This window comes from Pseudophryne corroboree, chromosome 5, assembly GCF_028390025.1.
Source record: "Pseudophryne corroboree isolate aPseCor3 chromosome 5, aPseCor3.hap2, whole genome shotgun sequence".
Lineage (NCBI taxonomy): Eukaryota > Metazoa > Chordata > Amphibia > Anura > Myobatrachidae > Pseudophryne > Pseudophryne corroboree.
Window position 1 is genome coordinate 268,052,245 of NC_086448.1, and position 27,426 is coordinate 268,079,670.

The 27,426-nt window shown below is 46.6% G+C and overlaps 1 protein-coding gene across 2 annotated transcripts in view; it reads left to right on the forward strand.

Annotated features, from left to right (window-relative positions):
* The window catches only part of SNRK (SNF related kinase), a 114,549-nt gene that overhangs the window by 66,522 nt on the left and 20,601 nt on the right, over positions 1-27,426 (forward strand). Inside the window, exon 2 of one of the 2 annotated variants that reach the window (XM_063922317.1) lies at positions 17,397-17,447. The exons of the other annotated variant lie outside the window; for it this stretch is intronic. The gene's annotated coding sequence lies outside the window, so the exon portion shown is untranslated. The remainder of the gene's footprint in view (positions 1-17,396; positions 17,448-27,426) is intronic. 2 annotated transcript variants of the gene reach the window in all.

Genomic DNA, 27,426 nt, shown 5'->3' on the forward strand with positions numbered 1-27,426 from the left:
CTAGGAACCTGTGACGTCATTGAAGCATGTTGGATAAACAAATTGATCTAAATCTATTACATCTTAAATCAGTTGTTCGATTTGGAGGAGTAATGTAAGTTATACACCCCTTGAGAACTATGGAAAGTGCCTCCAATAATTAGATGTCACTTGTAAATTCTTAGTTACTGTGATTTGTTCAACCAAACACTCATACCATTTGAAAGGAATTGTTAATCCTCACAAGGCAATATTTCTCACCCAGTACTAGTATAGATTTTAAATGTCCAAAGTGCATTATTGATTGCCTCCCATGAACACAACAGAACAGTGGAAGACGAGACAGGATTTGTGCGTAGCTCTTTGCCTGTAAGTCTCTCACTAGACCGCTAATGTGACATAGCTGGATTTTCAATAATCATATTGTATGTGTCATAATTATTTTAGATCGCTGAAAGACCTATCCATGGGTTTTTTTTGGGTTTTTTTTTTGGTTTGTTTTTTAAAGAGTTAATATCTAAATATTTTTAAAAAGCAATATGTCGGGCAGGAACTTAGATTGTATGTCTATATGGAGATGGCTGTGCATTTGCAATCTTGGGCTTGGGATAATATCCCATAGGGTGGCAGGTTGCCTTTTGTGTCATCATTTTATCACACTTTCTATTTTTTGTGTGTGTACCATCCACCATAGTCCTTACATGATCATGTAAATTGCTGGCAAAGTACATTTATTTGTTTTATTCACTTAGTCTATGGGATGTGTTGCAGCGAGACATTCTCTGTGAGATAAACAACATAGCCAACATGATCTAAAGGAGTGTAAAAACAAAAATTGTGGCCTGCTATTTTAAGCTTTATAGATTTGCTCATCATCACCCAATAACCATTAGGCTTGTTATGCTAAAGTCTGCCTAGTAACATCAGCCCGTACTTGAATTCTGATTACAGGGCACATCCATTTCTGAAGTCTGTTTTTCACAAATTCTTCTAGCAACTTAATACTCATATGCAGATCAGCGTACCAGACAGTGCATGCTAGTTAATATAATTAAGTGGAGCCTCTTGTAATAAGATTAGACATTCAAAAAGAATACTGTCTCTACAGACTATCGCACAGTTGTATGAAGCCTTGGAGAGAGAGTGTAATAGGTACCAAAACAGCCAATCAGCTTCTGCCTTTTATCTAGCACAGTCTATGAAATAAAACAAAAATAAGGAATCCACACTGTAGTTGTGTAAGCTGCTCATAAGTTAACAGACCATATACAAATATAATTTAGTCTTGCAATAGTACACATTATGAGGCATTCAATAAATATTCTTGTAAAAAAAACTTCTTTTTTTTTTATAAATGTGTGAGCCTGGAAAGTGGTGCAGTTTCATTTTGTTCTGATGTTCTGGCACAGTATGGGCGGGATGTACTAAGCGGAAATGCGGTAAACTCCCTGTTTACCGCATTTTCCTAATGTACTAACACCCGGCCGGCAGGACAGCGACGTGGCGAAGCCTATGGGCTTCTCTCCGCGGCGCTGTGTGAGGGATCCGATCGGATCCCTCCCAGCATGCCCTGCGGCCGCCCCCGTCGCCCCGCGCATGCGCAGACTGACTTCTGGGGCCGAATCCCGGAAGTCAGGCTGCCGCTGCGCATCGCGGAGGACAGCTCTTATCGGAAGAGCTGTCCTCCGCAACGCTGATCGCATATGTTAGTATATATGCGATCAGCATCGTGGCGCAGGGCGGTGATGTACATTAGTACATCCCGCGCTATATGAGCTCAATAGATGAAAACCAAAAAAGTCAGTTCCTGTAAAAGCCCTATACGGTCCCTACCTTAAATAGCTCTCCAGAGCAGTGTCCTGGCAGCAGGTAATCTTCTCTGGTCCACTGTAGTTGCGGCTGGCAGTGGTGCGTCTGACTGGAAGTGCCAGATTTGAACGTCACTTTACAGTCTTGAGAAATTTGTACACTGTATGAAATGTGAACCAGTTAATGGAGCCACAGGGACTTCCGGTACTACAAGTGAGTGGAGTGACGTCAACATTGGGCACTTCTGGCCAGATGCATCACTGCCAGCTGCAACTGCAGCAAACATTAGAAGACTACCCACTGCCAGGACACTGGAGAGCTATTGAAGGTAGGGACAGCATAGGGCTTTTAGAGCAGCTGTCTTTTTTTCTGCTGCTCACTATTAAGCTCATATACTGTGCCAGAACAGCAGGACACCGGAAACAACACCACTCCATTTGCTCACATAATTCTAAAAAAGAGCTATAAACATAGTTTAAAAAAAAAAATTTATTGCATGCTTGATAATCTTATCTTATTATAGCACTCATTACAGTCTATGAAATGACAGAAGCTGATTGGAGAGAGATAAAGTGGAGAAGTTGCTCAAAGCAACCAAAGTTTGATACATCTTCCCCTGTTAGTGGCGTGAGCAGTAGTTTCGTTTAATTTACCAAATAAATAAAATGATTATTATCACTTGTAAGCAGAGTGATTTATGGTAGCAACCACTCTACATTTCATATAAAAATACAGGGAAACCTATATAGCTGTATTGACATACAAAATAGTTTTCTTTCTCTTTCTTTTCAAGAAGTTAAATCGATCGGTATTTAAAACTAAAGACCATCTTTTAGTCTCAAACACTTTGGAAGGTACCTCATGTCAACGTGTATAGGGAATTGAAAGTTGTTTTGGGGTTTCCTTGTCTTTCAAATGTGGAGATGTTGCCCATAGCAACCAATCAGTTGCTATGGGCAGTATCTCCACATCTGAAAACCTGTACTTTAGTAAATATACCCCTAGAAAACTAGCATCTGTTATCCTTGAGGGCAATGGTGGGGAAATTTTTTTCATTAATTGCGCTTTACTGGCATGAAATGTGATTGACATAGATTTGGCTTACAGCTGACTGAACTTTAAAATATATTTTTGAGATAGACAGCCATTTTGTGGAGTTATCTGGTGAATAGTGACACAAAGGGGTTGATTCAATTCGGCAACAGTTGAATAGCGCCGGGAATTAGCTCCTGACGCTATTCAATTCAGCTCCAGTTAAGTCGGCGATGGCCCGTTCTCGCCGACTTAACAGGTAGTTTTGTCGGGAGAACGGGCATTCTCCGACTTAACTACCTGCGGCAATGCTGATTCCCGACAGAATCAGCCTCGCGCCGGCCGCGCGACAGCACTTTTGTCGGGTTTCTTCTCTCATCCACCGGGGATGAGAGAAGAATTCCCGACAATTGAGGGTCACTCGTCGCTGTATTGAATAGCGCCGGGAGCAAACTCCCGGCGCTATTCAACTGTCGCTGAATAGAATTGACCCTAAAATGTCTCCAGTACTATGTTAAAGTAAAGGCATTTTCATGGCTACAGGGGCTGCCTCCGACTGTTTTCTATAAATGATAGGGGCATAAAAACACATTGGCTTCCATAGCCTTTAGAGTTTGATTCGCTGTCATGACCCAGACAAAGGGGTATATTCAGTTAGAGTTGGAAACTGCCGTCTTGTTGGAAAGACAGCAGTTTCCGACTGGAATAGGTCGGAAGGGTTTCTGACCTATTCAATCCAGCCCAATTTTTTACGACAAGTCGGGAATTCCAACTTGTCGGAATACTGACTGAATACACACGGATCGGTGGGTTCAGACGCCGATCTTTGTCGGACGCGGGGCCAAACCAGACCGTTTTTGACCCATTTTCTCTTACGTCCTAGAGTATGCTGGGGTCCATATTAGTACCATGGGGTATAGACTGGTCCACCAGGAGCCATGGGCACTTTAAGATTTTGATAGTGTGAGCTGGCTCCTCCCTCTATGCCCCTCCTACCAGACTCGGTTTAGAAAATGTGCCCGGAGGAGCCGGTCACAGCTAAGGGAGCTCTTAGACCTTTTCTAGTGTTTTTTTTTTTTAAAGATGTTAGGCACAGGGAGGCTGCTGGCAACAGCCTCCCTGCTTCGTGGGATTTAGGGAGGTAGTAGTGTCCAACCCTCAGAGGTTAATAGCCACTATCTCGGTTGACAGGACATTTAAGCTCCTGAAGGTGATTATCGTTAGCCCCTGAGGCGACTGCTCACTCCCGCAGCTTGCCGCCACCCCTTAACAGAGCCAGAAGATCGCGGTGGTGAGTGTGTCACCGGTGACCCGACAAGCGGGGAGCCGGTGTAAATGACGGAATCCTGGTGGGAGCGCAGTACTGACACTGCGCTCCAGGACGGCTCAGCGGTACATCAGGTGCGGCGCAGTGAGGGGTGCCCTGTGCCAGCGTATATACCCTAAACGGTTCACCTTTCCTATCAGGGATGTTGGTTCTACTGCTAGAATGCATTACCTCAGGCCAGTATAATCCTGTGAAGTGCGGGAAGCCGTGCCATGTTTGGGGGCGGATCTTCTCCTCAGAGCGGACCCAGCAGCTCACCAGCGCCATTTTCTTCCTGCAGTACATCACTAAGAGACGCTGACAGGGAGCGCTGCCCTCCACACGAATCCAGCTATTCTGTGCGGTACCAGGGGGTTGTAGAAGAGGGGGGGGCTGTAAATTACTATGTAATCTATTAAGGTATACAGTCGGCACCAGGCAATTACTCTGTAACTGTCTACTGGGGTGCTGTGTGTGCTGGCTCCAATCTCTGTGTTTCTCTGAAGATACTTGGGGGGGAAACTGTGTCTCACATTTTCCTGTGTGTGTGTGTGTGTGTATGCAAATTATCACATAACCATGCCTAGGGACTCTGTGTCTTGTGCGGCAGAATATGTATCCTCTCCAGAGGAATCTATTCCATGTACTCAGGAATGTAATATTTTGTCTCAGCCGTCCGAAGCAGAGCCCCTGTGGGTAGCTTCTATTAAGGGAATGATATCCCAGATTTCTCTAACGTCCTAAGTGGATGCTGGGACTCCGTAAGGACCATGGGGAATAGCGGCTCCGCAGGAGACAGGGCACAAAAGCTTGAGATATCAGGTGGTGTGCACTGGCTCCTCCCCCTATGACCCTCCTCCAAGCCAGTTAGATTTTTGTGCCCGGCCGAGAAGGGTGCAAACTAGGTAGCTCTCCAGAGCTGCTTAGAATAAAAGTTTAGTTAGGTTTTTTTTATTTTCAGTGAGTCCTGCTGGCAACAGGCTCACTGCATCGTGGGACTAAGGGGAGAAGAAGCGAACTCACCTGAGTGCAGAGTGGATTGGGCTTCTTAGGCTACTGGACGTTAGCTCCAGAGGGACGATCACAGGTTCAGCCTGGATGGGTCACCGGAGCCGCGCCGCCGTCCCCCTTACAGAGCCAGAAGAGACGAAGGTCCGGTGAAAGCGGCGGCAGAAGACATCCTGTCTTCAAGACTAAGGTAGCGCACAGCACCGCAGCTGTGCGCCATTGCTCTCAGCACACTTCACACTCCGGTCACTGAGGGTGCAGGGAGCTGGGGGGGAGCGCCCTGAGACGCAATATAACACACATATACCTTAGCTGGCAAAAGGAATACATCACATATAGCTCCAGGGCTATATGGATGTATTTTTTCCCCTGCCATTTTACACAAAAAAGCGGGAGTTAAGGACGTCGTGAAGGGGCGGGGCCTATCTCCTCAGCACACTAGCGCCATTATTCCCTCACAGCTCCGCTGGAAGGACGGCTCCCTGATTCTCCCCTGCAGTACTGCATCTGATTCAGGGTAAAAAAGAGAAGGGGGGGCATTTTGGCAGCAAATAACTAGATTAACAGCAGCTATAAGGGATTAACACTTATATAAGGTTATCCCTGTATATATATAGCGCTGGGTGTGTGCTGGCAGACTCTCCCTCTGTCTCTCCAAAGGGCTAAGTAGGGTCCTGTCCTCTATCAGAGCATTCCCGGTGTGTGTGCTGTGTGTCGGTACGCGTGTGTCGACATGTATGAGGAGGAAAATGAGGTGGAGGCGGAGCAGTTGCCTGTGTTAGTGATGTCACCCCCTAGGGAGTCGACACCTGACTGGATGATTGTGTTTAAGCAATTAAGTGATAATGTCAGAAATTGACAAAAAACTGTTGACGACATGAGAAAGCCGGCAAATCAATTAGTGCCTGTTCAGGCGTCTCAGACACCCTCAGGGGCCCTAAAACGGCCGCTACCTCAGTGGGTCGACACGGATCCAGATACAGATACTGAATCTAGTGTCGACGGTGACGAGACAAACGTAATGTCCAGTAGGGCCACACGTTACATGATCACGGCAATGAAAGAGGCATTGAACCTTTCTGACACTACAAATACCTCAAAGGCGGGTATTATGTGGGGTGTGAAAAAACTGCCAATAGTTTTTCCTGAGTCTGAGGAAATAAATGAGGTGTGTGATAAAGCGTGGGTTTCCCCCGATAAAAAACAGCTAATTTCTAATAAGTTATTAGCACTATACCCTTTCCCGCCAGAGGTTAGGGCACGGTGGGAAACACCCCCTAGGGTAGATAAGGCGCTCACACGTTTATCTAAACAAGTAGCGTTACCGTCCCCTGATACGGCCACCCTCAAAGAACCAGCTGATAGGAGGCTGGAAAATATCCTGAAAAGTATATACACACATACTGGTGTTATACTGCGACCAGCAATCGCATCAGCCTGGATGTGCAGTGCTGGAGTCGCATGGGCGGATTCCCTGACTGAGAATATTGATACCCTGGATAGGGACAATATTCTGTTAACTATAGAACATTTAAAGGATGCATTGCTATATATGCGTGATGCGCAGAGGGATATTTGTACCCTGGCATCAAGAGTAAGCGCAATGTCCATCTCTGCCAGAAGAGCATTAGGGACCAGACAGTGGTGGTCAGGGGACGCAGATTCCAAACGGCACATGGAAGTATTGCCGTATAAGGAGGAGGAGTTATTTGGGGCTGGTCTAACAGACCTGGTGGCCACGGCAACGGCTGGAAAATCCACCTTTTTACCCCAGGTTACTTCACATCAACAGAAAAAGACACAGTCTTTTCAAACTCAGTCCTTTCGTTCCCATAAGTACAAGCGAGCAAAAGGTCACTCTTTTCTGCCCAAGGGCAGAGGAAGAGGAAAAAGGCAGCACCATGCAGCCGCTTCCCAGGAGCAGAAGCCCTCCCCTGCTTCTGCCAAGTCTTCAGCATGACGCTGGGGCTTTACAAGCAGACTCAGACACGGTGGGGGCCCGTCTCAAGAATTTCAACGCGCAGTGGGCTCACTCGCAAGTGGATCCCTGGATTCTACAGGTAGTATCACAGGGGTACAAACTGGAATTCGAGGCGTTTCCTCCTCATCGGTTCCTGAAGTCTGCTTTACCAAAGTCTCCCTCCGACAGGGAGGCAGTTCTGGAAGCCATTCACAAGCTGTACTCCCAGCAGGTGATAATCAAGGTACCCCTCTTACAACAGGAGAAGGGGTATTATTCCACACTATTTGTGGTACCGAAGCCGGACGGCTCGGTGAGACCAATATTAAATCTAAAATCTTTGAACACTTACATAAAAAGGTTCAAATTCAAGATGGAGTCACTCAGAGCGGTGATAGCGAACCTGGAAGAGGGGGACTATATGGTGTCGCTGGACATCAAGGATGCTTATCTCCACGTCCCAATATATCCTTCTCACCAAGGGTACCTCAGGTTTGTAGTACAAAACTGTCATCAGTTTCAGACGCTGCCGTTTGGATTGTCCACGGCGCCTCGGGTCTTTACCAAGGTAATGGCCGAAATGATGATTCTTCTACGAAGAAAAGGCATCTTAATTATCCCTTACTTGGACGATCTCCTGATAAGGGCAAGAACCAAGGAACAGTTAGAAGTCGGAGTGGCACTATCTCAGGTAGTGCTAAGTCAGCACGGATGGATTCTAAATATTCCAAAATCGCAGCTGATTCCAACGACACGTCTACTGTTCTTAGGAATGATTCTGGACACAGTCCAGAAGAAGGTGTTTCTCCCGGAGGAGAAGGCCAGGGAGTTATCCGAGCTAGTCAGGAACCTCCTAAAACCAGGACAGGTCTCAGTGCATCAGTGCACAAGGGTCCTGGGAAAAATGGTGGCTTCTTACGAAGCGATTCCATTCGGAAGATTCCATGCAAGAACTTTTCAGTGGGATCTACTGGGAAAATGGTCCGGATCGCATCTTCAGATGCATCAACGGATAACCCTGTCGCCAAGGACAAGGGTGTCTCTCCTGTGGTGGCTTCAGAGGGCTCATCTACTAGAGGGCCGCAGATTTGGCATTCAGGATTGGATCCTGGTAACCACGGATGCCAGCCTGAGAGGCTGGGGAGCAGTCACACAGGGAAGGAATTTCCAGGGCTTGTGGTCAAGCATGGAAACATCTCTTCATATAAACATTCTAGAACTAAGGGCCATTTACAATGCCTTAATTCAAGCAAAACCTCTGCTTCAGGGTCAGGCGGTGTTGATCCAGTCAGACAACATCACGTCAGTCGCCCACATAAACAGACAGGGCGGCACGAGAAGCAGGAGGGCAATGGCAGAAACTGCAAGGATTCTTCGCTGGGCGGAAAATCATGTGATAGCACTGTCAGCAGTGTTCATTCCGGGAGTGGACAACTGGGAAGCAGACTTCCTCAGCAGACACAACCTTCACCCGGGAGAGTGGGGACTTCACCCAGAAGTCTTCCACCAAATTGTAAACCGTTGGGAAAGACCAAAGGTGGACATGATGGCGTCACGTCTAAACAAAAAACTGGACAGATATTGCGCCAGGTCAAGGGACCCTCAGGCAATAGCAGTGGACGCTCTGGTAACGCCGTGGGTGTACCAGTCAGTGTATGTATTCCCTCCTCTGCCCCTCATACCGAAAGTATTGAGAATCATAAGAAGGAGAGGAGTAAGAACTATACTCGTGGTTCCGGATTGGCCAAGAAGGTCTTGGTACCCGGAACTTCAAGAGATGCTCACGGACGAACCGTGGCCTCTACCTCTAAGACAGGACCTGCTACTGCAGGGGCCTTGTCTGTTCCAAGACTTACCGCGGCTGCGTTTGACGGCATGGCGGTTGAACGCCGGATCCTGAAGGACAAGGGCATTCCAGAAGAAGTCATCCCTACTCTGGTAAAAGCCAGACAGGAAGTAACCGCAAAACATTATCACCGCATTTGGCGTAAATATGTTGCGTGGTGTGAGGCCAAGAAGGCCCCTACACAGGAATTTCAACTGGGTCGTTTCTTGCATTTCCTGCAAACAGGACTGTCTATGGGCCTAAAATTAGGGTCCATTAAGGTTCAAATTTCGGCCCTGTCGATATTCTTCCAAAAAGAACTGGCTTCAGTACCTGAAGTTCAGACATTTGTGAAAGGGGTGCTGCACATACAGCCTCCTTTTGTGCCTCCAGTGGCACCTTGGGATCTCAATGTTGTGTTGAGATTTCTAAAATCACACTGGTTTGAACCATTGTCTACGGTAGATTTAAAATATCTCACGTGGAAGGTGTCGATGCTGTTGGCCTTGGCTTCAGCTAGGCGTGTGTCAGAATTGGCGGCTTTATCATGTAAAAGCCCTTACCTAAATTTTCATTCTGACAGGGCGGAATTGAGGACTCGTCCTCAATTTCTACCTAAGGTGGTCTCTGCATTTCACATGAACCAACCTATTGTGGTACCTGCGGCTACTAGGGACTTAGAGGACTCTAAGTTGCTGGACGTTGTCAGGGCCTTGAAAATATATGTTTCCAGGACGGCTGGAGTCAGGAAAACTGACTCGCTGTTTATCCTGTATGCACCCAACAAGCTGGGTGCTCCTGCTTCAAAGCAGACGATTGCTCGTTGGATTTGTAGTACAATTCAGCTTGCACATTCCGTGGCAGGATTGCCACAGCCAAAATCAGTAAAAGCCCATTCCACAAGGAAAGTGGGCTCATCTTGGGCGGCTGCCCGAGGGGTCTCGGCTTTACAACTTTGCCGAGCAGCTACTTGGTCAGGGGCAAACACGTTTGCTAAATTCTACAAATTTGATACCCTGGCTGAGGAGGACCTGGAGTTCTCTCATTCGGTGCTGCAGAGTCATCCGCGCACTCCCGCCCGTTTGGGAGCTTTGGTATAATCCCCATGGTCCTTACGGAGTCCCAGCATCCACTTAGGACGTTAGAGAAAATAAGATTTTACTTACCGATAAATCTATTTCTCGTAGTCCGTAGTGGATGCTGGGCGCCCATCCCTAGTGCGGATTGTCTGCAATACTTGTATATAGTTATTGTTACAAAAAATTCGGGTTATTATTGTTGAGCCATCTTTTCAGAGGCTCCTTTAAATTTATCATACTGTTAACTGGGTTCAGATCACGAGTTGTACGGTGTGATTGGTGTGGCTGGTATGAGTCTTACCCGGGATTCAATATCCTTCCTTATTATGTACGCTCGTCCGGGCACAGTATCCTAACTGGCTTGGAGGAGGGTCATAGGGGGAGGAGCCAGTGCACACCACCTGATATCTCAAGCTTTTATTTTGTGCCCTGTCTCCTGCGGAGCCGCTATTCCCCATGGTCCTTACGGAGTCCCAGCATCCACTACGGACTACGAGAAATAGATTTATCGGTAAGTAAAATCTTATTTTTACTAGGATTGCACATTATGAGACTGAATCACAGATTTTAAAACAATCTGTGGAGGTTTTGTCTGGTTCTGTCCCCACTACATCAATCCCCTGGTGTGTCCAAGAAACATGCGCTTGCTCAGATTATGCAGGTCGTCATGGACACCGACTCTGACACAGCAGAGGGTGATGCGGATTTGCGGGGTGGTGAGGCTTCCCTGACAAGAGGGTTGCAACTCATGATTGAGGCTATTAGGGATGTGTTACACATTACTGACAAATCACCTGAACAGGTAGAGGAGGCTTACTTTACAGACAATAAGAAAGCTTCCCTGACCTTCCCTGCGTCTAAGGAATTAAACGCATTATTTGAAAAATCCTGGGAAAATCCAGAGAAAAAATTCCAGATCCCAAAGAGGGTTATTGTGGCTTTTCCTTTCCATGAGGATGATAGGAAAAAGTGGGAAAATCTGCCTATAGTAGACGCTTTTGTATCTAGACTGTCTAAAAAGGTGGTTCCCGGGGTCTACTGCTTTGAAAGAACCGGCAGTCGGCAAGATTGGAACTACGCTCAAATCCATATATACTGCTTCAGGAGTGGCGTTAAGGCCCACTGTTGCCTGTGCATGGATTTCTAAGGCCATAGTAAAGTGGTCAGGCACATTACTAGGGGACTTAGATTCTATGGATAGAAGTGACATTGAATTGTTTTACGTAACATACAGGATTCTGCGGGTTTCATGGTGGAGGCCATGAAAGACCTGGCTAATCTGACTGCGAGGACTTCGTCCATGGCTGTCTCAGCACGCAGGGGACTCTGGCTACGCCAGTGGTCTGCAGACGCGGAATCCAGGAGAAGTGTAGAGAACCTACCCTTCACAAGTCAGGCTCTCTTTGGGGAAGCATCAGGTGCGTGGATCTCCACGGCAACAGCTGGTAAGTCTACCTTTCTTCCCTCAGCTTCTCAGACGACGAAGAAAACCTTTTCTACATCCTTCGGTGCAGTCCTTTCGGTCTGAAGAAGCTAAAAAGTCCAAGACTCCAACCACATTCTTCAGGGGTGGCCGAGCTAAATCCAAAAAAACGTCACCTGCAGGTTCCCAAGACCAGAAACCTGCCTCTGTGTCCTCAAAATCCTAAGCATGACGGTGGACCTCCCTGCCTGGAGAACGGGCAGGTGGGAGTGAGGCTCGGACGTTTCAGTCACGTCTGGGTGTCGTCCGGTCTGGATCCCTGAGTACAGGTTATTGTGTCCCAGGGGTACAAACTGGAGTTTCAAGAGCTCCCACCCCACAGGTTCTTCAAATCAGGTCTGCCAGTGTTGCTGGCAGACGGGGCTATCCTTCAGGAAGCCATTCACAAATTGGAAAGGGCAGATGTAATTATTCCAGTTCCACCTCATCTGGTAAACCAGGGTTACTATTCAAACCTCTTTGTGGTACCGAAACCGGATGGTTCGGTCAGGCCAATTTTTAACCTGAAGTCGCTAAACCCTTATCTAAGGGAATTCAGGTTCAAAATGGAGTCTCTGAGAGCGGTGATCTCAGGGCTGGAGGAGAGAGAGTTTCTGGTATCCTTGTACATCAAGGATGCATACCTCTACATTCCGATTTGGCCGCCACACCAGGCTTATCTCAGATTTGCACTCTTGGAATGTCACTATCCGTTCCAGGCACTGCCGGTCGGCCTCTCCACAGCACCAAGGGTATTCACCAAGGTAATGGCAGAGATGATGATCCTCCTCCGCAGGCAGGGGGTGAATATAATTCCTTATCTGGGCGATCTGCTGATAAAGGCATCTTCCAGAGAGAGGTTGTTGCAGTCCATTGCTCTCACGACTCGACTGCTCAGGGAACATGGATGGATCCTGAATCTTCCAAAATCATATTTGGAGCCGAGAAGGAGATTCTTTCCTGGGAATGGTCCTCGATACGGAAGTGCAGAGGGTATTTCTACCGGTGGAAAAGGCGTTGGTGATCCAAAGTATGGTCCGGGATGTCTTGAAGCCTACCTGGGTATCTGTTCATCAGTGCATTCGCCTTCTGGGGAAAGATGGTTGCCTCCTACGAGGTTTTTCAGTATGGAAGATTTCATGCACGATCCTTCCAACTGGACCACCTGGACAAGTGGTCGGGATCTCATCTGCACGTGCACCAGAGGATACGTCTGTCGCCGAAAGCCAGGATTTCACTCCTGTGGTGGCTACAATTGCCTCACCTTCTAGATGGCCGCAGGTTCGGGATTCAGGACTGGATCCTTCTAACCACGGATGCAAGTCTCAGAGGTTGAGGCGCAGTCATCCAAGGGGAAACCTTCCAAGGAAGGTGGTCAAGTCTGCAATCCATTCTTCCAATCAACATTCTGGAACTAAGGGGCGTGTACAACGGTGTTGTACAAGCGGCACATCTTCTACAAGATCGGACCATTCAGGTGCAGTCGGACAATGTAACGACGGTGGCCTACATAAACCGACAGGGCGGAACGAAGAGCAGAGCTGCAATGTCAGAGGTAGTAACAAGGATCATCCTGCAGAAAGGCACACGTTGGCATGGTCGGCAACCTTCATTCCGGGAGTGGACAACTGGGAAGAGGACTTCCTCAGCAGACACTATCTCCATCCAGGAGAGTAGGGACTCCATCCGGAGGTGACACATCTTTGGGGTGTGCCTCAAATAGACATGATGGCCTCCCATCTCAACAAGAAGCTTCGGAGGTACTGTTCCAGGTCAAGAACCCGCAAGCAGTGGCTGTGGACGCCCTGGTGACTCCGTGGGTGATCCAGTCAGTGTACGCGTTTCTTCCACTTCCAGGATTCTAAAGCTCATAAAGAGAACAAGAGTTCAGGCAATACTCATTGCTCCGGCCTGGTATGTGGATCTTCTGGATCCACTGCTGGAAAATCTGAGTCCTCTTCGGGAGGACCTGCTGCAATAGGGGCCGTTCGCTTATCAATTACCGCGGCCACGTTTGACGGCATGGAGGTTGAACGCCAGATATTAGCTCAGAAGGGTATTCCGAACAAGGTTATTCCTACCCTGATTCAGACTAGGAAAGGAGTAACGTCTAAGCATTACCATCGCATTTGGAAAAAGTGTGTATCTTGGTGTGAATCCAAGAAGTTTCCTACGGTGGAGTTTCAACTGGGACGGTTTCTCCTCTTCCTGCAGCAGGTGTGGATATTGGCCTGAAGTTGGGATCCGTAAAGGTCTAGATTTAGGCCTTATCCATTTTCATCTAGAAATAACTGGCTTCCCTCCCTGGGGTTCAGACTTTCTTGAAAGGGGTTCTGCACATCCAGCCTCCCTTTGTGACGCCTACGGCACCCTGGGATCTTAACGTGGTGTTACAGTTCCTCCAATCGGATTGATTCGAGCCTCTACAGGAGGTTGAGGTCAAGTTTCTCACGTGGAAGGCTGTCACTTTGTTGGCCTTAGCTTCTGCTAGACGTGTGTTGGAGTTGGGGGCTTTGTCTTGAAAAAGCCCCTACTTGATCTTCCATGAAGATAGGGCTGATCTCCGGACACGTCGGCAATTCCTTCCAAAGGTTGTGCCGGCTTTTCATATCAACCAACCTATTGTGGTGCCAGTTGCTACTGACACCTCTGATATAACATGTGCAGAGGAAGTTAGATTTTGGGAGGGGTGTGTTTAAACTGAAATCTAAATTGCAGTGTAAAAATTAAGCAGCCGGTATTTACTCTGCACAGAAACAAAATAACCCACCCAAATTTAACTCTCTCTGCACATGTTATATCTGCCACACCTGCAGTGCACGTGGATTTGCCTAACTTCTAACATTTACTACTGCGATCAACTCTGAATTACCCCCACTGTCGGGAATGGACTAAACCTGTCTGGTTTGGCTCGTCATTGAATAGAGAGCTGTCGGGTCCTTTCCATCGGAAAGGACCCGACTGCAATTGAATATACCCCATAGTCGACGTATTGTGACTTGCTCGGTTTCCCTTCATAAACTAAAGAAAATGGCTGTTCTGTTTTAGTTTTTATTGTTTGCATTTCAATATGTGGTGTTTTTCAAACATTAGGATACAAAAAGTATGCCACTTTTGTCAGCCAGTTTTCTAGTAATCCAGCCAGAATACCACAATCAAACTCCTATCAACTCTGAATGGAGTATAATGCACATTTTATTGGTTTTTATGATGTGAACATAGTATTTACACTTCATTTCTGCATCACTTATTAGTTCTCCCCCCAGAATGTAATTTGTTTCTTGGCTGCTTATTCAGCATGTGCAGTTGTTTGGTTTGTGTTGTTGGACCAGAGCCTAGAGGAGGAAATGCATTGAGACAAGTACAGTACATCAATATTTTGGCATCTGCTCTGTGTGGTTTTTCAGTGCTTGCTCTTGATGTGAGGAGTGTGACAGAACTGGTTACCATGACAGCTGCTGCATTCTCTACTCCACCAGCAGATATCACCCGACCCAATCACGCAGCTATTGGTAAGCTAAGGGCCTGATTCATGTTTGTAAGTAAACCAAAAAAAGCAAGTAACTTTGTATCTGGATCAAATCGTGTTACAATGCAAGGGGTGCAAATACATTATATATATATATATATATATATATATATATATATATAACGCTGCAATTTAGGTTTGAACACACCCCACCCAAATCTAAATCTCTCTGCACATGTTACATCGGCCCCACCTGCAGTACAACATGGATTTGCCCAGTTGCTTGCTTTTTTACTTCACTTTCAAACATGAATCAGGCTGAAGCCAGGTACACGCTGGAGCAGTGTGTACCCGGACAATATGCCAGCCATATTGTACCGTGTGTACACATCAGAATGATTCCGTCCTTCATTACCTTGTACAGCGATGCATACAATCTCTTCCGGTCGGCTGTGCAGCATGGTTTGGCCAGATGATATCACATGCGACTACGTTAGTGCGCAGATTGTCCATACACACTTAGCAATCCGTCCGATATGTCGTTCCGATTTGGCCAGAAACCTATCGCGCTGAAATCGCTCCAGTGTGTACCCAGCTTTAATAATGCTAATGTCACAATGGTGTTTCAAGAAGTAAAGAAACAGAAATTGTTTGCAGATAAGAACCACTTTGCCTCCCTAGTCTGCTTTAAACACATGTAACACACCTGTACATAACTGTTAATGTCTCTTCCCTGGTAACACTTATTATGTAAATGCTACCTTCACTTTTGATGGTATATGTTAGCCTGCAAGGAATAGATAATTTACTATTATCTATGTATCTATCGAGAGTCCCTATTCCCTAATGGGGTGCCTAATCAGGGCTGGGGTGCCTAATTTGCACTCTTTTCAGGCATTGTAGACTTGCCTTTCACCTTTAGGGTAGTCTTGTGCCCCCATCTCCACTTCAAACTTAAATGGATGCCTCCTTTGTAACTAGAATGGTACCTCCTTAAGCTATTCTTGCCAGGAGGCAATTACAAGACCGCCTGTCGGGATCCCGGTAGTCACAATGCCAACGCCGGAATCCCGACAGGCGGTGAAATGCTGCCGCCGTTGTTCTACAGACTCCACAGGTTTTTCTCCCTCTGTGGGTGTCCACGACACCCATAGATGGAGACTATAACCTGTGCCGAGCGCAGGGAACCTGCAAGGGGCTTTCTAGCGATCGCCCCACGTCCGGCCGGGATGCCGCTGTCTGTATACTGACAGCTGGCATCCCTGCCGCTGATATAGTATGTATTCCATTATTGACTGTCTTTTCAGTCTTCATTGAAAGTACATTTTCTACATTCTCAGAACAGATGTGCAGAATTAGACACTATATTTAGACTGGGAACATTTGAGCATATCATTGAAAAAGCTGTACTTCCATGTATACACACATTCATTTGATATCACTTTGTGCATTCATTTTGTATCCCTGTAACTATTTCTATGGGCAGTGTTGTGGGTGATGTGCACAATTTTCATGGATGTCCTGTTGAACACAACAGAACTGTGATATGATAGGCAGGTTGTACAGATAGGACGTGCTGTGTGAGTGAACGCTCCACTCCGACAACCTCTCGCTACCCCCAGTTTATCTGGACTCTCCCTCCTTGTTCCTGACACTTTAGCTTTCCCTCTTGAACTGTTCCATCTCCTCAGAAGGAACTGCTTCATTATTATTCTTCTAATCACTGTTTATTTATATGATCTGCTTTGATACTGTACAGTAAAATGTGGCTTTACATTAATGAGAGCTTTGGTTTCCAAATTATTCCTTATACAGGAATGCCAACAAAATGTATTTCTAATGTTGTATAAAATGTAAATACATGTTAATGACCGTCCTCTGAAAAATTATTTAAACTTGTTGCATTTTTATTATAAACTATATTAGGCTATAGTGATCACCAGATGCCTTAACTGTAAAAGACTAAGAAATGGCCCTTTTTGTGTGTCCTACGTGTTTTATTCTGAGCGAGAATAAAAGAACGATCTGCATACAGTGAGGAATTATGAAAGCTGGTGTTGCTTACAGTAACCAATGTAGAGGAATGGTCACAGTCAATTGATGAATATGTCTACATAATGCCGCTTTAGAAGACACAAGCCACCGGAAAGGAAGGATCTGTACAATGTGGATACCAGTTTGGTCAGATTTGCTGCCTTCTTCAGTTGTGGCTCTAATAGGTGTATTACACTCTTTCTCCATCATTGTTCATTTGTGCATCTGGGCATTACTAAGTCAATTGTGCACACCATCATGCACCTTCTGTAAACTGATTAATATATTCAGAAAAAATCAAAGATATATTTTTTTATTTTTTTTTAAATTGTCCTTTTTCTTATCTTTTTTTTCTTTCTTTTTTTAATGCACGGTCGTATTCAGAGAGTTCTTATTTACATGTTTAACTTGACCCCTATTTCTTGCCTTATAGACTTCTGGGATTGTGCTCATGGGTGCTGTGGGTCCTGGACGCGAGGATAAGGTCTATACAGTTGTTCTCCGTGTGCAGCAGTTTTTGGGTTTATCTGTCAACTTGTGTTGCCATACATGTCTTGTGCCGAGACTGTTGTGTATATATTTGTGCTTTGCTTCCAGGCTTTTTATCCCATGCTTTGGGTTTCTGAAGTGACCATTAGAAATGTGCTATATAATTTTCGCAGTGAGACGCTGTGCAGCGCACCATACACACTCTGTTCTGCACCCTAAGGTTTCTGTCCTAATATAAAGACCCGCCCACATCCTGATGTGCATTATATGTATCTGGATGCATCCCTTCAGTATTTCTCTTCCATCTTGTATAGTTAGTGTGCACCATTAAACCTCACCTCATGGGAATCAAATAGGGATTTGACCGAGACCGCATTCTCATTTATATGGAGCAATTTGCACTTTTGGTGATATGGTGTTTTAATAATTGGGACTGCTGCGTTGGCTTTCACATTGGTGCTACATGCAAGACTTTTAGCATTTTAGTTTATATTATCGGAGTCATGGGACCTGTGCGTTATGTATTTAGAGTCATATACTATTGGCCAGATAATTTTGTTCTTAGTGTCTGTTTAGTATCGCCATTCGCATTCTTTTTTGTGTGTCTTTCCACAAACGTTTCTCACATTTGGTAGTGGCAGTGCTTGGAATGACATTGAACGGAGCGAGACAACCTGTAGTCTCCCAGCTTTTGTGGAGCTAGTCCCTGCCCTGCTATCTAGTACTTCAGCATACCAAAGTTTGATTCTGAATTGCACACACATAAGAGGTGTACAGCCATTGGTATCTGTACACAAGATGGCCTGTGTGTAGTTATTAGTGTAGACTGACATTTGAGAAATACATTTTCCAGAGTGTCCTGCCAGCTGCACATATTTATGTAGGGTCATAAATCTGTCAGCGTGTGATGAGTTTCATCAAGCTGACAGGTCACTTTTCCACTCTTTGGTTATTAGAGCATTAGTCTTAAGGTGGTAGTTGAAGAATGCAATTGCTCTCCCCTTGGCACAATTTAGTTGTAACCGAAAAGCAACAAGTCACTTATTTTGCTATTAAAGACTGCTCCATGCAGCCTCTCATACAGTAGGCCCACCCCAAAACTGTGTTGGCCAGTGGCCACCTTTATTGGTAAATATCTTCCTATATGGCTATGACATTAATAAGCTAGAATTTTATAATGTAGTTCAACATCATTCATGGTGAATAGCTAAAGTTCTGTTTCATGTACAGTAGTTCCTTTAAAACCTGTTTCCAGGGAAACACTATTTCTGGTTTTGTAATCACAAATTTGTAAGCCACTCAGGAAGATGATGCAACTAACAATGTTATTTGCGCTTGCTTTTTTTTTTTTTTTTTTTTTTACTTTGAATATGATAGATAACATGGCAATATATGTTTAAAAATAAGCCAAAAAAACAGAAAAAAGTGACAGCAATAAATCAAGTTTTTCATTTAAGCTTTATTTAAATTGATGTTTAAACACTGCATGTATTAACTATTCACTTGTAAAATACACTTATTTAAACTTAGCCTGTTACTTTTACACACAGAGGGCAGGAAACCATTTTGTGAGTATGAAAATGCAGCCTATCAATCTGACAAACGAATACAATTTCACATCATAAGATGGAGGCCTTTCTACAGATGAGAGGGCCATTTCAATGTATGGCTATAGGACTGTAGATATCTCTATAACTAACCTGCTCCAACATCAGAATGTTTCACATAGGTTTAATACACCCATTCTATTTCCATGTACCTGATAACTTCTCCTTCCTGCTTGTGGAAAACTTGGCTGACTGAGGTGTTTGAGAATTACGGACTACATTCATACATTATTTTCATATACTTTATTCACTATGTAGCATCAGTGTTCTCCCAATGCTATATTTCTTGGCCAGCCCACCCGGACAAATGTACCTACCACCCAGCAGTGATGTGGCCAAAAGTCGTGCAGCGCTGCCTGAAACGTCGGTGTAGTGTGGCTTTTTGGCTGGGTCACAGTGCAGCTAACTGTTCGGAACTGCCCCTGCTGGAAGGAGGATACTGGCCTCCACCTCAACCCTGTACCACCCTACCATTGGAGGCAAGCCCGGCAACCTCACAGCCTTCCCCTTTCCTATCTGGTGCCTGCCAAACAGTAAGTGAGATGCTGGATGGGAGGGGGGGGGGGGGGGGGTGCCCGATGGACTGCTGTTTACATGCTGTGATAGGGTTGGGCTTGCACACAGCCACACACCTCTTCCCCCATCCTGGCTGCCTCAGAATGCTACCAGGCAAGAAAAAATTTCTGGAGAGAACACTCAGCATCATACATAGACATTTGTCTGAAATTTTCCTAGTGTTTCCTCATCTCAAGGTTTTTAAAATAAGCCATGAATTAGCTCTCGGGGCTATTAAATACAGCACACTGGTAAGTCAGAGAATGAGCGTTCTCCCAAACTAAATTGTGTTTTTGTTGGGTGAACCAGCATTCTCCGACTTAAGTACCCTTGACACAATGCTGTTTCTGCCTCGCTAATGGCAGAAATCAGCATTGCGACGGTACTTTTGTTCCCCTCTGGGGGTGTGTGAAGAAATCCCGTCAAAGGGTGTCACAGCGTGTTGTATTTGAATAGCCTCTGGAGCTAATTTCCAGTGCTATTCAACTCGCATTGTATTGAATCGAGCCCTTTGAGGGTTAAAATTCTCTTGGTGGCTACTCTATACAGTTTAGATCAAACCCCACCTGACTTTTAATCTTTGTGCAGCAGGACAGAGTAGTATGAAGTATTTTTTTTTTTTTTTTTAATTCTTTATTTGTACGTGGTTAAACAAGATAGTCAAACATTACATGGACATATGGGACAGGTGGTCAGAAGACCCAACGTCCAGCAGAAACCACAATTTTAAAATAAACAGCAAGAATAATCAAAAAATGAACAATAGTAATCAAGTATGTAATTCGGGGAGGGAGGGGAAGGGGGGAGAGGGGGGGCGGAGACCACGGTATATTCCAATCACAGTACATATGAGAGACGAGAGAAGATAAGGATGAGAAAGAGAAGAGGAGAGAGGAAGAGAAAAGTGAAGAAGAGTAGGGAGGCGACGGAGGAGGAGCAGTAGGCAATGCCCATGGGTCTACGGAAGGAACTAGGAGCAAGAGGGGGGGGGGGGTGGCGGTCTACGTTCAGCAGGGGGCCCAAACGTGACCCCGATCGTGGAGATAATATGTAATATTCTCCATTGACGCAATATGCCAAATTTTGGTTTTAAGAGACGGGAGAGAGGGTGGGAAGGGGTTCTTCCAGTTAAGGGCTATCAGCGATTTCGCCGCCGTTAAAATATGTGTAGTCAGTTTTTGGGAGAGTTTATTGAGCATCGGGGGAGGGTAACACAGCAAAAAGATCCAGGGATCTTTCAGCACGGGGGAATCCAGAAGCAAGTTAAGGAGGGAGTGGACTAGATTCCAAAAGGAAACGATGGACGGGCAGGTCCACCATATGTGTAGCATAGTGCCTCTAGACCCGCAATTCCTCCAGCAACTAGGGGAGGAAGACGGAAAGAGTTTGTAAAGTCTGTCAGGGGTGTAGTACCAACGGCAGTGATCGCAAAAACGTTATAGCGCGGATTTTACCCCAAAATGAGGACTGGGTACTCACTTTCTAAGAATGGGAGGGTCCCCGGGGACGCGCTCCTTTGGGACCGACTCTCTGGTGCTTGATTGGTCACTAGCTGACTTTCTGCTGACTTTATTGGTCAGATGAATGCATCAGGTGGCTGCTGCTGGGTGGGGAGACGGCGGTGCCAGCCAGAGAGAGAGTTACACGCTCACGTTGAGAGGAGTGAGGGGGCCGGCACAGTCATGCCGCCGACCACGGGAAGCAGCAGCGCGGCGCTCCGGGTGCAAGAGCTGGTGGATAACAACGCCGTCATAGCTGGCTGCACTAGTCCACGGGGGAAGGTGGGGGCGAGTGGGGGTCCGTGACACGAGAGCCGGGGTCTGTGTCGGAGCCGGAGCCGCCGCGTTACATCACCCGGCAGAGTAAATAAGTTTGCCGGACCCGCCACCGGGGAACAGATCCCTGCACAGAGCTGGCAGTGCAGAGATAATTGAACTGGGGACAGGTAGGGTGCAGGGACACTGGGGAAGGGGTGTGAGTGTACAGTGATGGAGCCAGTGTGCGGGGCCAGGCAGAAACTGAACAGCAGCAGGCCAATGCACCCTTCACAGTGTCTGCTCCTTCTCCAGCCCAGTGTTCCAGACCATTACTGACCCTGCCAGCAGAGTGTTTCCCCCTTCCCTCCCCAACCAGCCCGCTGTGTTTTCTTACTGCCCTCCCATCTAGAACTCCCCAATCAGTCCAGACACACTGATCCCTCCCCCATTCATAGTGTACCCCCATACAGTCCAGTGTCCCCCACCATCTCATTAACTCCCTCTTCCCTCCCCCAACCAGCCCCTTGCTCCCATCTCACTGCACCTCAGCAAGAACCCCACCAGCCAGTCCTATTACAGTGCCCCCTCATTCAGTCCAGCGTACCCCTTCTACTGCCTAGTGATCCCGCATCCCACCACCATCTCTCTGCCCCCTTCCCATCAAGAACAGTGCTTTACCTGGTGCAATGTGTATAATGTGCTCTGCCTGGCACAAAGTGTATAAATGTGCTCTACCTGGCGTAAAGTGCATAATGTGCTCTACCTGGCGCAAAGTGCATAATGTGCTCTACCTGGCGCAAAGTGCATAATGTGCTCTACCTGGCGCAAAGTGCATAATGTGCTCTACCTGGCGCAAAGTGCATAATGTGCTCTACCTGGCGCAAAGTGCATAATGTGCTCTACCTGGCGCAGAGTGTATAACGCGCTCTGCCTGGCGCAATGTGTATAACGCGCTCTGCCTGGCGCAATGTGTATAACGCGCTCTGCCTGGCGCAATGTGTATAACGCGCTCTGCCTGGCGCAATGTGTATAACGCGCTCTGCCTGGCGCAATGTGTATAACGTGCTCTGCCTGGCGCAATGTGTATAACGTGCTCTGCCTGGCGCAATGTGTATAACGTGCTCTGCCTGGCGCAATGTGTATAACGTGCTCTGCCTGGCGCAATGTGTATAACGTGCTCTGCCTGGCGCAATGTGTATAACGTGCTCTGCCTGGCGCAATGTGTATAACGTGCTCTGCCTGGCGCAATGTGTATAACGTGCTCTGCCTGGCGCAATGTGTATAACGTGCTCTGCCTGGCGCAATGTGTATAACGTGCTCTGCCTGGCGCAATGTGTATAACGTGCTCTGCCTGGCGCAATGTGTATAACGTGCTCTACCAGGTGCAATGTAATGTGCTTCACCTGGTGCAATGTGTATAACGTGCTCTGCCTGGCGCAATGTGTATAACGTGCTCTACCAGGTGCAATGTAATGTGCTTCACCTGGTGCAATGTGTATAATATGCTCTGCTTGGCGCAAAGTGTATAATGTGCTCTGCCTGGTGCAAAAGTGTATAACGTGCTCTGCCTGGCGCAAAAGTGTATAACGTGCTCTGCCTGGCGCAAAGTGTATAACGTGCTCTGCCTGGCGCAAAGTGTATAACGTGCTCTGCCTGGCGCAAAGTGTATAACGTGCTCTGCCTGGCGCAAAGTGTATAACGTGCTCTGCCTGGCGCAAAGTGTATAACGTGCTCTGCCTGGAGCAAAGTGTATAACGTGCTCTGCCTGGCGCAAAGTGTATAACGTGCTCTGCCTGGCGCAAAGTGTATAACGTGCTCTGCCTGGAGCCGTGCTCTGCCTGGAGCAAAGTGTATAACGTGCTCTGCCTGGAGCAAAGTGTATAACGTGCTCTGCCTGGCGCAAAGTGTATAACGTGCTCTGCCTGGCGCAAAGTGTATAACGTGCTCTGCCTGGAGCCGTGCTCTGGCTGGAGCAAAGTGTATAACGTGCTCTGCCTGGAGCAAAGTGTATAGGAGGTTCTACCTGGTACAAAGTGTGTAAGTGGCACTACTGTGTGGTGTAATGTGTATAATGTGCTCTGCCTGGCACAATGTGTATAAGTACTCTATCTGGCGCAAAAGTGTAGAACGTGCTCTATCTGGCACAATATGTAGAACGTGCTCTACTTGACTCAGTGTGTATGGGAGGTTCTACCTGGTACAATGTGTGTAAGCGGCACTATTGTGTGGTGTAATGTGAAATGGCACTATTATGTGGCCACTCCCCTTCCCCATGAAGCCACGCCCAAACAAAAATTTCAGACATGCTTTGCGGTATGCGAAGGGGAGCACCAATTCAATTTCTGCTGAAGGGTGCCAAAATGTCTAGTTACAGCTCTGGTGCAGAGTGTCCTGTATACTACACAGCCCAGCAGCATTGCCACCCCCCTCCTCTCCCTTGCAACACTGTTGTAGTGTCCAAGTCTGTGTTTCTATATTTGAATAATAAGATTAATAAGAACCTTCATTCCGATGGGACCCAGTAAAGGACAGGTAGGACCCCAATTTTTAAAAGTGAGGGGTCCCTGGGATCCACTTTTTTTCCGTCTCAGTGCGATCACTGAACGGTAGTAAATTTTGTAAGCAGTCTCCTTAAAAGCAGTAGCAATAGAACATTTAGCAATCCCCAGTCTCATGTCCTCCCAATCTTCGCTCTCTGGAGGTGGTCCAAGATCACATTCCCATGCGAGTTCGTGGGGCCGGGAGGAGGGAAGGGAGTAAAGTTGGGAGATTAAGCCTTTGGAGAGGTGAGAGTTAATGCATAAACTTTCAAAGGGGGTGAGGAATCGAAGCAAAGCGGAGGAGGGCAGAGAACCTAGGAAGTGTCGGATTTGTAGGAATTGGAAGGGATTAAGTGAGTACGAAGGGGTCTTCTGTTGGAGGTCAGGCAGGGACAGCCATTGACCCCGATCGGCAAAATTAGTCGGAAATTTGAAGCCCAGCGTTATCCATGTACGGAATCTCGTAATCGAGAATCCAGGAGGAAACATAGGGTTCTGCCAGATAGGGGTCAAGGGCGAGGGGGTAGTGGTAAGACCCATCTTCAGGGAGAGGGAATCCCAAATTTTAAGGTTTAAATTTAATAGTGGGGAGGAGGTTGGGGGTCGGGAGGTAGAGGGCAGACCCCACAAGGGGGTCAGGTCCGAGAGGTTAACGAGGGCTGCCTCGATATCCATCCAGGATACAGACCCCGGAGGAGCATAAGAGGTGACAATATGGGATAGGTGGGAGGCTAGGTAGTAGAGTTTGACATCAGGAAGACCTCTACCGCCAGCGGAGGTTGGCCGTTTCAGGGTATTGGCGGCGATGCGGGGGAGTCTGTGGTTCCAGATAAAACGCACGAGGGCTCGTTGGATAGTGCGAAGAAAGGAGGCCGGGACTTCCACAGGGAGGGTCTGGAAAAGGTAGAGCCATTTGGGGACTATGGTCATTTTAACCGCTATGATCCTGCCCAGCCACGAAATGAAGAGACTGTTCCAGGATTGCAGGTCAACGAGTGTTTTGGTGAGTAGGGGTGGAAAGTTTTCCCGTAAGAGGGAGTCGTAGCGGGAGGTCAAATAAATCCCCAAATATTTAATCTTTGTGGGCTGCCATTTAAAATTAAAGTTGGCGCGAAGGGGTCCAGCCTCTCGGTGAGGGACATGAAGCAGCATAGCCTCGGATTTGGAATAATTGATCTTGTAACCTGATATAAGGCTGTAAGAATGCAGGACTGAAAATAAATTTGGGAGTGAGATAAGGGGCTGGGTCAGAGAAAGTAGAATGTCGTCAGCGAAGAGGGAGATTTTAGGATCGATACGGCCTACTTGTATACCGTGTATATTTGGATGAGCTCTAATTTGAGAAGCGAGGGGCTCAATAATGAGGGCAAATATTAGCGGTGAGAGAGGGCATCCCTGACGTGTACCATTGGAAATGCGGACCGGAGCAGACGAGACGCCATTGATTAAGACTGTGGCGGAGGGGGCGGAGTATAGTGCCAGGACACCAGTGAGAAAGCCACCAGACAAGCCATAGGCCTCCAGGGCGGCTCTTAGAAAACTCCAGGAGATCCGGTCAAATGCCTTTTCAGCATCTAAAGAGAGCATGATAGCAGGGGATCCCCTGGAGTTCGAGATGTGTATAAGATCAATAGCATGTCTGGTGTTATCCCTCGCTTGGCGGCCCGGGATAAACCCTACCTGGTCGTAATGGACAAGGGAAGGGAGATACGGGTTAAGGCGGTTGGCTAGGATTTTAGCAAAGATTTTCAAGTCCAGGTTCAAGAGAGATATAGGTCGGTAGCTAGCGCAGTTAAGGGTGTCCTTGCCTTCCTTAGGGATCACCACAATTCTAGCCTCCAACATCTCAGGAGGAAAGGAGTCGCCATGGACAATCCTATTAAACAGGGACTGAAGGTGGGGGGAGAGAAGATCGGAGAATTTTTTGTAGTAAAGAGCCGTGAACCCATCCGGGCCCGGAGATTTACCAGTTTTTTGCATGAGTATAGTCTGAGCAATTTCTTCCACCGAGATCTCACTGTTAAGATGGTCCATGGAGTCCTGAGGCAATCTAGGCAGGTTAGAAGCTGAAAGAAAGTGAGAGACTAGGTTAGAGTGGGACAGAGAGGAAGAACCAGGTGAGGGGGGTGGAAGGTTGTACAAGTCAGTGTAGTAGGATTGAAAGGCCGCCCTAATGGCGGTGGGGTCATGAACAAGCTGATTGAGAGAGTTTCTGATAGAGATAATATTAGTTTTGGCTCTCGTGGAACGGAGTCGTGCCGCTAGGATCTTGTCTGCCTTGTCTCCCTTCTCATAAAAAGACTGGCAAAGCCATTTGAGACGTTTGGCCACCCGTCTGGAGAGAAGGAGATCAAGTTCTGCTTTGACAGTACGGAGTTCAGACAAGACAGCCTGGTCGGAGGACGCCTTATGCTGGGTCTCGAGTGTGTGGAGTTTAATAGAGAGTTTGTAAAACTGAGTGAGGGACTGCTTTTTGGTTTTGGAGTCCAGGCTGATAATGTGCCCACGAAGAACTGCCTTGTGTGCCAGCCAGAGAGTGGACCTAGAAATGTCAGGGGAATCGTTCAGAGAAAAGTAGTCAGAAATCTTGTCCCGAAGATGGTAACGTATCTCCGGGTTGTGAAGGAGGGAGTCGTTAAGACGCCATGTCATGGGGCGAGGGCGTGAGAGCAGACCCGAGAGGTCGCAAGAGATGTATGAAGTATTTTTAACTTCTCTTGCATGATAAGTGTTGTATACTTTCTCATTCATAAAATAATCTATTTGAATTGATGCTTAGAATCCGCGTATGCTCCAAGCAGTGCTGTTATGAAATACTCATTGTCCATGCTACACTGCTGTTCTAAGCACAATGACATATTGCTCCATTGAGGGGAGAACAAATCTTGGAAGCGCCACACACATTTAAGGAAATGAAAATCAGATTTGTACTGTTGGTATGAATGGATTTTAGAACAAGGGAATAATTCTGTTGTACTGTTGGCTATGTATGTAGACTCATTCTGCCATTGATGGCGCCATTGTCTAAATGGTAATGGAATAATTGGATAGTTTTCTGCTAATTCGCATTTTTCATAGCCACCATTTAGTGTAGAGACATCACATGAGCTTGTTGTGCATTCAACTCAATGGAAGCACACTGCAAACACAATGCTATGCCAATAAGAACAGTGTGCACGTGTTTCCTCATGCATTGGATGCCAATGATCTCCTCTCTCGTAAAAGATTCATGATTCAAAAAAATTAAATGCATTTGCAAATGCATAATACTATGTAAATATGCAAAGTAACATGCAATTAACAAAAAATATCACCATTTAGTGTAGAGACATCACATGAGCTTGTTGTGCATTGCTACCACTGATATTTTTTTTAAATTGCATGTTACTTTGCATATTTACATAGTATTATGTATTTGCAAATGCATTTAATTTTTTTTAATCATGAATCATTAATCTTTTACGAAAGAAGAGATCATTGGCATCCAATGCATGAGGAAACACGTGCACACTGTT